At 46.2% G+C, this 9,999-nt stretch overlaps 1 protein-coding gene and 1 pseudogene across 1 annotated transcript in view; one reads left to right on the plus strand and one right to left on the minus strand.

The window, feature by feature from the left end:
- SLC5A4 (solute carrier family 5 member 4) overlaps window positions 1-3,726 on the minus strand; it is a 51,580-nt gene extending 47,854 nt beyond the window's left edge. The window contains exon 1 of the mRNA XM_055374318.2: window positions 3,601-3,726. The gene's annotated coding sequence lies outside the window, so the exon portion shown is untranslated. The remainder of the gene's footprint in view (window positions 1-3,600) is intronic.
- On the plus strand, window positions 296-6,859 carry LOC101144358 (cleavage and polyadenylation specificity factor subunit 1-like; annotated as a pseudogene).
- Window positions 6,860-9,999: the final 3,140 nt, after the last annotated feature.

Here is a 9,999-nt window from a genome sequence, read left to right on the forward strand (position 1 = left end):
TTTTAGATACAGCTGACCCTTAAAAAATGTGGGGTTTAGGGGCACTGAGCCCCCGGCAGTCCAATATCTGTGCATAACTTTTGACTTCCCAATAACTTAAGGATGAATGGCCCATTGTTGACTGGAAGCCTTACCCATAATATCAAGTCCGTTAACACATATTTTGCATATGTGTTATGTACTGTGTTCTTACAGTAAAGTAAGCTAGACCAAAGAAAATGTTCTTAAGAAAATCATAATGCAGAAAAAATATATTTACAATTTATGATGTGGAAGTGAATTCAACCTCTTCTAAATGTGGATCTTCACAAGAGTAAGTCCTTTTTAATAAATGACTGGTCTAATGAGTGTGGTTTTAGGAAAGACCTGTGAGTAAGTTTGACTAATTTTCTTAATCAAACTGTGAGTTTTTATTTTCATGATCAAAAACAATTTGAAATTAGCTCCATTCATAACAATTAATTTTGATGCCAAATGTTTTGTTTGAACAGTTTCAACCCTGATCCCAAATCTTACCAACACCCACAATATACAAGACCTAATTTAGAATGATGTGGGAATATTTGTCCATATTAACTGTGAAAACCCTTTAGTGAGGACGATCTCCTTTGTGGCAATCTTCTTATGACATTAGTAAAAATCTAATATATAGCATAATTAAATCAAAATCTGATTGGATTAAGAATGATAAACAGGATGTGAATAAGGTGGGAGGACAGACATTCTACACAAAAACCCTTGTAAGTGGAGCTCACTCCAACTGAGTTGTCAGTGGAAGCAATTGGAGGCCAGGGGAGAACCTAGTGGAGCAGAGGTGAGAATAAATTAAGAAAAAAATTAAAATTTTAATACAGAAAATGTTATCATTTCAGCATGAAATTAACTTTAAGATTGTTTTTAAGAGACAGGGTCTCCCTCCATCACCCAGGCTGGAGTGCAGTGGCACGATCATAGCTCACTGTAGCTTCAACTTCTTGGGCTCAGGCGATCCTCCTGACTCAGCCTCCCAGGGAGCTAGGACTACAGGCACATGCCACTGCACCCAGCCAACCTTTAGAAGTTCTTAACAACATCATTTACATTCTCTATTTCTCATTACATTTTCCAAATCCGTTGTGTATTTTACACTGAAAGCACATCTCAATTCTGATATGCCCCATTTCAGGTGCTCAAGAGCCACACGTGGCAGGACAGCCCAGTATAGACACTTTTATGACATCAACTTCCCAAAGAAAGAATCAAGTCCTGGCTGGGCGTGGTGGCTCACGCCTGTAATCCCAGCACTTTGGGAGGCCGAGGCAGGAGGATCACGAGGTCAGGAGATCGAGACCATCCTGGCTAACACAGTGAAACCCCATCTCTACTAAAAATACAAAAAATTAGCCAGGCGTGGTGGTGGGCGCCTGTAGTCCCAGCTACTCGGGAAGCTGAGGCAGGAGAATGGCGTAAACCCAGGAGGTGGAGCTTGCAGTGAGCCGAGATCGCGCCACTGCACTCCAGCTAGCATTTAAAATATCAGAAGCTCAAGGCCCTGAGTCTTTTATATATGTATTTATATTGTGTTTCATTATGTTTCACTAGTAATTGTGCATAGTAGGCCCTGATATCTCTATGTATATAAGGAGGAAAGATTTCCAAGGAGTGTTGTCCTTCAACTCATGACACTCTGATAGCATGTACATTTTTCCATAGAGAGTGGTCACGGCTGAACAATTTCAAGAAGCGAGTCGATGTCTCATCTCCCTATCTTATCTTGAAAAACCCGTGTACCTAAGTCGTGGATGTGTCTGCTGCATCCGCTGCATCAGTTCACTTCTGAAGGAACCCAATGAGGAAGGTGTAATGTGCTCCTTTCGCTCTGTGGCTACTCAGAAGAATGACATCAGGCCTGATTTCCAGCTGGGAAAGATGGATTCTAAAATCAAGGAACTGGAGCCCCAGCTGACAATTCTATATCAGAACCCAAAGACGCTGAAGTTCCAAGGTAAGAAATCTGTAAAATTTGCTCTCAGCCCATCAATGGCCCTGAAAAAGTAGCCGTTCAAAATGTTCTCCATTAAATATGGGCATAGGCTGAATTCTGGCACCTGAAATATTTATGCCCCCCAAACCATAGTTGAATATAGACTAGAGATGACTAGAGATTTTGAAGGTAATGTAATAGTTAGGTCGTGCTCTAGGCCTGTGCTGTCTAATGTGATAGTCGCCATTGGCTGCAGAGCCCTTAAATGTGGTTAGTGTCCTCTGTGAAAATGATAATAATTTGGGATATACAGGCTTATAATATACTATTTAAAGTATTTTTTGCATTTTTTCTCTTGAGACAGAGTTTCGCTCTTTCGCCCAGGCTGAGTGCAGTGGTGTGATCTCGGCTTACTGCATGCTCTGCCTTCTGGGTTCAAGCGATTCTGCCTCAGCCTCCTGAGTAGCTGGGACTGCAGGAGCATGCCACCACACCGGGCTAATTTTTATACTTTTAGTAAACACAGGGTTTTGCCATGTTGGCCATGGCGGTCTCGAACTCCTGACCTTGTGATCTGCCCACCCTGGCCTCCCAAAGTGCTGGGATTACAGGCGTGAGCCACCACACGTGGCTGCATGTTTTTTATTACTTTTTAGCATGTCTACAGGAAAATTTAAAATTATACATGTGGCTGTCATATTTCTTTGGGTGTAGCACTGACCTAAAACATAACTTCTCAAGCTTGTTTATATTAAATTACCTGGAGATCTTTTAAAAATACGTATTTTGATTCTATAGGACTGGGCTGGCCTGTCCTATGGAAGCTACCTCATCGATGTGCAGGCCCTAGATGAGAAGCTGCTCAACATCATCGACCTGCAGTTCCTGCACGGCTGCTACGAGCCCATCCTGTTCGAGCCCAACCAGACCTGGCCCGGGCACGTGGCTGTGTGGCAGGACACGTGCTCCATCGTGGCCATCTTGCTAACATCACGCAGAAGGTGCACCCCATCATCTGATCTCTCACCAGCTACCCTTTGACTGCACCCAGGCTCTGGCCGTGCCCAAGCCCATAGGTGGGGTGGTGGTCTTTGTCGTCAGTTCGCTGTTATACCTGAACCAGAGCATTCCCCCATACGGTGTGGCTCTCAGCAGCCTCACCACAGGCACCACAGCTTTCCCGCTGTGCACCCAGGTGGGTGTGTGAATCACCCTGGACTGCGCCCAGGCCACCTTCATCTCCTATGACAAGATGGTCATCTCCCTCAAGGGTGGCGAGATCTACATGCTGACCCTCATCACCGATGGCATGCGTAGCATCCGAGTGTTCCACTTTTGACAAGGCGGCCACCAGTGTCCTCACCACCAGCATGGTCACCATGGAGCCTGGGTACCTGTTCCTGAGTTCTTGCCTGGGCAACTCTCTCCTCCTCAAGTACACGGAGAAGCTTCAGGAGCCCCCAGCCAGTGCTGTCTGTGAGGCTGCTGACAAGGAAGAGCCTCCCTCACAGAAGAAGCGAGTGGACACATACATGGCCAGCTGGTCAGCCAGGGACAAGTCCGTGTCACAGGACGATGTGGACAAGATTGAAGTGTACGGCAGCGACGCCCAGTCGGGCACACAGCTGGCCACCTACCTTTGAGGTGTGTGACAGCATCCTTAACATTGGACCCTGCACCAATGCTGCCATGGGCGAGCCTGCCGTCCTCTCTGAAGAGTTTCAGAACAACCCTGAGCCGGACCTGGAGATTGTGGTTTGCTCCAGCCACAGGAAGAATGGGACTCTGTCGGTGCTGCAGAAGAGCATCCAGCCCCAGGTGGTGACAACCTTTGAGCTTCCCGGCTGCTACGACATGTGGACAGTCATCGCCCTGGTGCCTAAGGAGGAGAAAGAGAATCCCAAGGGGGAGGGCACGGAGCAGGAACCCAGCACTCCTGAAGCGGACAATGACCACCACAGACAGTGATTCCTGATTCTGAGCCAGGAAGACTCAACCATATTCCTGCAGATGGGGCAGGAGATCATGGAGCTGGACACCAGTGGCTTTGCCACCCAGGGCCCCACGGTCTTTGCCGAAAACATCGGGGACAAGCACTACATTGTCCAAGTGTCGCTGCTGGGCATCCACCTGCTGGAAGGAATGAATCAGCTGTACTTCATCCCTGTGGACCTGGTCACCCACAACATGCAGTGCACTGTAGGCAACCCCTACGTGGTCATCATGAGCGCCGACGGCCACGTCACCATGTTCCTGCTGAAAAGCACACTCCTATAGTGGCTGCCACAACCACCTGGTGCTGCACAAGCCCCCGCTGCACCATCAGCCCAACGTGATCACGCTGTGCCTGTACCGAGACCTCAGTGGCATGTTCACCACTGAGAGCTGCCTGAGCGGGGCTCACGATGAGCTAGGGGGCCGCAGTGGCTTGGAGGCTGAGAGCCTGGGCTCGGAGACTAGCTCCATAGTCGGTGATGAGGAAATGCTGTGTGGGGATTTGGGATCCCTCTTCAGTCCCAGCAAGGAGGTGGCCCGAAGAAGCAGCCAGCCCCCTGCCGACTGGGACTCTGTACCCTTCCAGACAGAGCCCATCCACTGGTGCCTGCTGTTGCAGGAGAATGGCACCATGGCGACCTGCCAGCTCCCCGACTGGCGGCTGGTGTTCTTGGTGAAGAACTTCCCTGTGGGGCAGCGGGTCCTCATGGACAGCTCCTTTGGAGAGCCCACACACAGGGCGAGGCCCGCAGGGAGGAGGCCATGTGCCAGGAGGAGCTGCCTCTCTCCTCAAGGAGGTGCTGCTGGTTGTGCTGGGCAGCTGCCAGAGCACGCCTTACCTGCTGGTGCATGTGGACCAAAAGCTGCTTATCTACAAGGCCTTCCCCCACGACTCTCGGCTTGGCCAGGGCAATCTCAAAGTCCACTTTAAGAAGGTCCTTCACAACATCAGCTTCCGTGAGAAGAAGCCGAAGCCATCCAAGAAGAAAGCAGGTGGCCGCACAGAGGAGAGGGCCGGGCCCGGGACCGCGTGGCGTGTTTCCACTACTTCGAGGACATTTATGGCTACTCAGGAGTGTTCATCTGCGGCCCCTCACCTCACTGGCTCCTGGCGACAGACTGAGGGGTGCTGCGGCTGCACCCCGTGGGCATCAATGGCCCTGTCGACTCTTTCGCTCTGTTCCACAATGTCAACTGTCCCCGCGGCTTCCTGTACTTCAACAGACAGGGCAAACTGAGGATCAGCATCCTTCCAGCCTACCTGTCCTATGATTCCCCATGGCCTGTCAGGAAGATCCCGCTGTGCTGCATGGTCCACTGTGTGGCTTACCATGTGGAGTCCAAGATGTACGCTGTGGCCACCAGCACCAACACACTGTGCACCTGCATCCCACACAGGACTGGCGAGGAGAAGGCGTTTGAGACCATCGAGAGAGATGAGCAGTGCATCCACCCCCAGGAGGCGGCCTTCTTCATCCAGTTCATCTCCCTAGTCTGCTGGGAGGCTATTCCCAATGCCAGGATTGAGCTGCAGAAGTGGGAGCATGTGACCAGCACGAAGACAGTGTCGCTGCAGCGAGGAGACCAGGTCAGGCTTCAAAGGCTACGTGGCCGCCGGGACCTGCCTCATGCAGGAGGAGGAGGAGGTCATGTGCTGAGGGCGGATCTTGATCATGGATGTGATTGAGGTGGTGCCCGAGCCCGGCCAACCCTTGACCAAGAACAAGTTCAAAGTCCTTTACGAGAAGGAGCAGAAGGGGCCCGTGACTGCCCTGTGCACTGCAAGGCCACCTGGTGTCGGCCATCAGCCAGAAGATTTTCCTGTGAAGCCTGCGGGCCAGCGAGCTGACGGGCATGGCCTTCATGGTCGACAGGCAGCTCTACATCCACCAGATGATCAGCGTCAAGAACTTCATCCTGGCAGCCGACCTCATGAAGAGCATCTGGCTGCTGTTACCGGGAGGAGAGCAAGACGCTGAGCCTCCTGTCATGGGATGCCAAGACCCTGGAGGTGTACAGCGTGGACTTCATGGTGGACAACACCCAGCTGGGTTTTCTGGTGTCTGACCACGACCGCAGCCTCATGGTGTACATGTACCTGCCTGAAGCCAAGGAGAGTTTTGGGGGCATGTGCCTGCTGCGCTGGGCAGACTTCCATGTGGGTGCCCAGATGAATGCATTCTAAAGGACCCTGTGCCGGGGAGCCACTGAGGGGCTCAGCAAAAAGTCAGTGGTGGGAGAATAAGCATATCGCGTGGTTCGCCACCCTGGATGGTGGCATCGGGCTGCTGCTGCCCATGCAGGAGAAAACCTACTGGAGGCTGCTGATGCTGCTGAACGTGCTGCCGCACCACACAGCCCTCAACCTCCGCACCTTCCGGATGCTGCATGTGGACCTCCGCACCCTCCAGAATGCTGTGCTGCAAGCTGGACGGGGAGCTGCTCAACCGCTACCTGTACCTGAGCACCATGGAGCAGCAAGCTGGCCAAGAAGATCAGCACCATGTCCGACATCATCCTGGATGACTTGCTGGAGACAGATGGCGTCACCGCCCACTTCTAGCTCCATGGATGTCGCTGCCACCACCACACCGCACTACCTCCCACCACCTTTTTTGTACAAAACACAAGGAATATATACTTTCTGGAAGACCATCTGATACTATGTATCAAGAATCTCAAAAATATTCATATACTATAATGCAATAAGGCCATTTCTAAAAATTTACCCTGAGAAGATAATCCAGACATGTGCTACAATTTCCATTACAGAGACATCTGTTGTAATATTGTTTACGGAAGGGGGAAACAGAAAACAGCATCCATGTCCACAGAGGAATGATTAAATATGTGGTACACCTACAGGCTGGAGTGTAAAATGGACACAAAAACAAGAAGAAATGCTCATGAGAAAATGCAGTGATAGACGCCTTTTCTAAACAGTTTCTGCTTTGTTTGGGGTAAGTGTTCCACCTTTACCATCCCTAAATGCTCTACTATAATATAGTCTTAATCACATGTTTATTTGTATGCATCTATTATTACTTTATAAAATCTTTGAAAACCAAGTCTGTATCTGTCTCATCACCACTGCTGGCACAGCTCACAAGTATTTACTGAGTGAGTTATTTAATCAGAAGTTACAAAACCAAACTAAACCTTATTTCCTTTTTGATTCTTTCAACTACCTAACTCTACAGCATACGGCACTATTTCCTAAACAAGAGAAAGCAAAACAAACAAACAAAAACAAACAAACAAACTCCAAATACTTTAAATGCTATTACAGATTATAAAATTACAACACTGCAGACTTGGCAGAAGAAAAGATTTAGATTTCAGAAAACATACACAAGTCATTTGGTAGAAGGCCTAGGGATATGAACAGATACTACACGCATGAGAAAATATCATGAGTAAAACAAGTACAGAAAACCGTACAAAGCAGTGTCACTTTTGGCATGTTAACATTTGATATTCTTTTTTTTTTTTTTTTTTTTTTTTTTGAGACAGAGTCTCGCTCTGTCACCCAGGCTGGAGTGCAGTGGCGTGATCTCGGCTCGCTGCAAGCTCCACCTCCTGGGTTCACACCATTCTCCCGCTTCAGCCTCCCCAGTAGCTGGGACTACAGGCGCCCGCCAACGAGCCTGGCTAATTTTTTTGTATTTTAGTAGAGACGGGGTTTCACTGTATTAGCCAGGATGGTCTCGATCTCCTGACCTTGTGCTCCTCCCACCTCAGCCTCCTAAAGTGCCGGGATTATAGGCGTGAGCCACCGCGCCCAGCCCAACATTTGATATTCTTATTTAAAAATGGAAATGCCAAATACTGTTACAGATACGATGAAATAGTACCCCTCATAGTTTGTTGTAGATATTATAAATTGGCACTGTTCTTAAGATAATTATAAGTTAAAAAAAGAAAGTTCATGGCCCACTTACACTCTACTGAGAAGTGAACAAAAGAAACAATCTCGAGTATGAAAAAGCTTATGCATAAAAACATAGCTCAAAATATTATTTGTGATAATAAAAAGTTGAAAAAAAATCCACACCATGAAATATTAAATATCTTTTAAAACAGTGGTCAGGAAGCCTATGAGCCACCTAGGAAATGCTTCTGAAATAATTTTAATTAGAAAAAAAGCTCCAAAATAGAACATGTGCTGCGATTAAGTTTATGTTAAAAAGACAAATTCAGAGGTGACACCGGAAAGAAATATACCAGAACATTAACAAGAGTAGAGTTAATACATGATTTTATACCTTATCCCTACTTTCCGTAATGTGATGACACTATTTTTCCAATGATTTTCTTAAAACTGAAAAACAAAGATTTAGAATGCTTGTATCCTGGCCTTTCTTTAAAGTTCAGTTCAACTTCCACATGAGTCCCTGATAGCTCAGCTTCCCTATTCAAGCTCTTTCTCTAGTCAGTCTTCATATCATACAATTCACAACTTCATTAACTCACTTGTTTGATTTTGTAATTGTCTAACACTGTAACATACAGTTCTTATTTTATAGCAGCTTATAACTCTATTGTACACCAGTAGTACACTAATGGCTCTCTCTGTGTCTGAAAAGTTCTGTGGACGCTGGAGATACAACAGAAAAATCGACTCTTGATTAATTGAATCAAGGTGCATACTCTGAAGAAAAGGGGACCACAATTTTTTTAACTTTTTTTATTATACTGTAAGTTTTAGGGTACATGTGCACAACGTGCAGGTTTGTTACATATGTATACATGTGCCATGTTGGTGTGCTGCACCCATTAACTCGTCATTTAGCATTAGGTATATCTCCTAATGCTATCCCTCCCCACACCCCATGACAGGCCCCAGTGTGTGATGTTCCCCTTCCTGTGTCCATGTGTTCTCATTGTTGAATTCCTACCTATGAGTGAGAACATGCGGTGTTTGGTTTTTTGTCCTTGCGATAGTTTGCTGAGAATGATGGTTTCCAGCTTCATCCATGTCCCTACAAAGGACATGAACTCATCATTTTTTATGGCTGCATAGTATTCCATGGTGTATATGTGCCACATTTTCTTAATCCAGTCTATCATTGATGGACATTTGGGTTGGTTCCAAGTCTTTGCTATTGTGAATAGTGCCACAATAAACATACGTGTGCATGTGTCTTTATAGCAGCATGATTTATAATCCTTTGGGTATATACCCAGTAATGGGATGGCTGGATCAAATGGTTTTTCTAGTTCTAGATCCCTGAGGAATCGCCACACTGATTTCCACAATGGTTGAACTAGTTTACAGTCCCACCAACAGTGTAAAAATGTTCGTATTTCTCCACATCCTCTCCAGCACCTGTTGTTTCTGGACTTTTTAATGATCGCCATTCTAACCGGTGTGAGATGGTGTCTCATTGTGGTTTCGATTTGCATTTCTCTGATGGCCAGTGATGATGAGCATTTTTTCATGTGTCTTTTGGCTGCATAAATGTCTTCTTTTGAGAAGTGTCTGTTCATATCCTTCGCCACAATTTTTTTAAAGATTTGCAGTTATATATCAAGTTACTGTTTCCTAATATATAAAAGCATAAATGTTTTAGTTCTACAAATAGTGTTACAGATTTATTTCCTTTCAAAAGCCATACATTATGATCACTTTCTTTTGTAAAATGTAGATGAATAAATCAGATAAAGATAATCTTCCTATGGGGCTTTATCTCTTAAGACAATCAATATTTTGTATAAAGTCTGTATAGCTGCATTAATAAACTGAACTATCAATGAATGTCATCACAGGCTCAGGGAGAACATAATGAAAACTTGCTAAATTAGTATATGCTGGTTTGGTCTCTGTGCAAATTGAATACGGCTGACAAGGCATTTAGCTTTGTATTATAGTTTGCTAAGCAAAGGGACAATGGAAAGAAAATTTCAAAGGGAAACGTTTAACCAACTTTAACCAAGAGAACAAACTATTTTCAAGTATTGCAATAGCTCCATTTGCATAAAAATAATTAGGTGCTGATTAAAAATGAATCTTCTTTATTCATGAAATCGAGGGTGCATTG

Source organism: Gorilla gorilla, chromosome 23, assembly GCF_029281585.2.
Source record: "Gorilla gorilla gorilla isolate KB3781 chromosome 23, NHGRI_mGorGor1-v2.1_pri, whole genome shotgun sequence".
Lineage (NCBI taxonomy): Eukaryota > Metazoa > Chordata > Mammalia > Primates > Hominidae > Gorilla > Gorilla gorilla.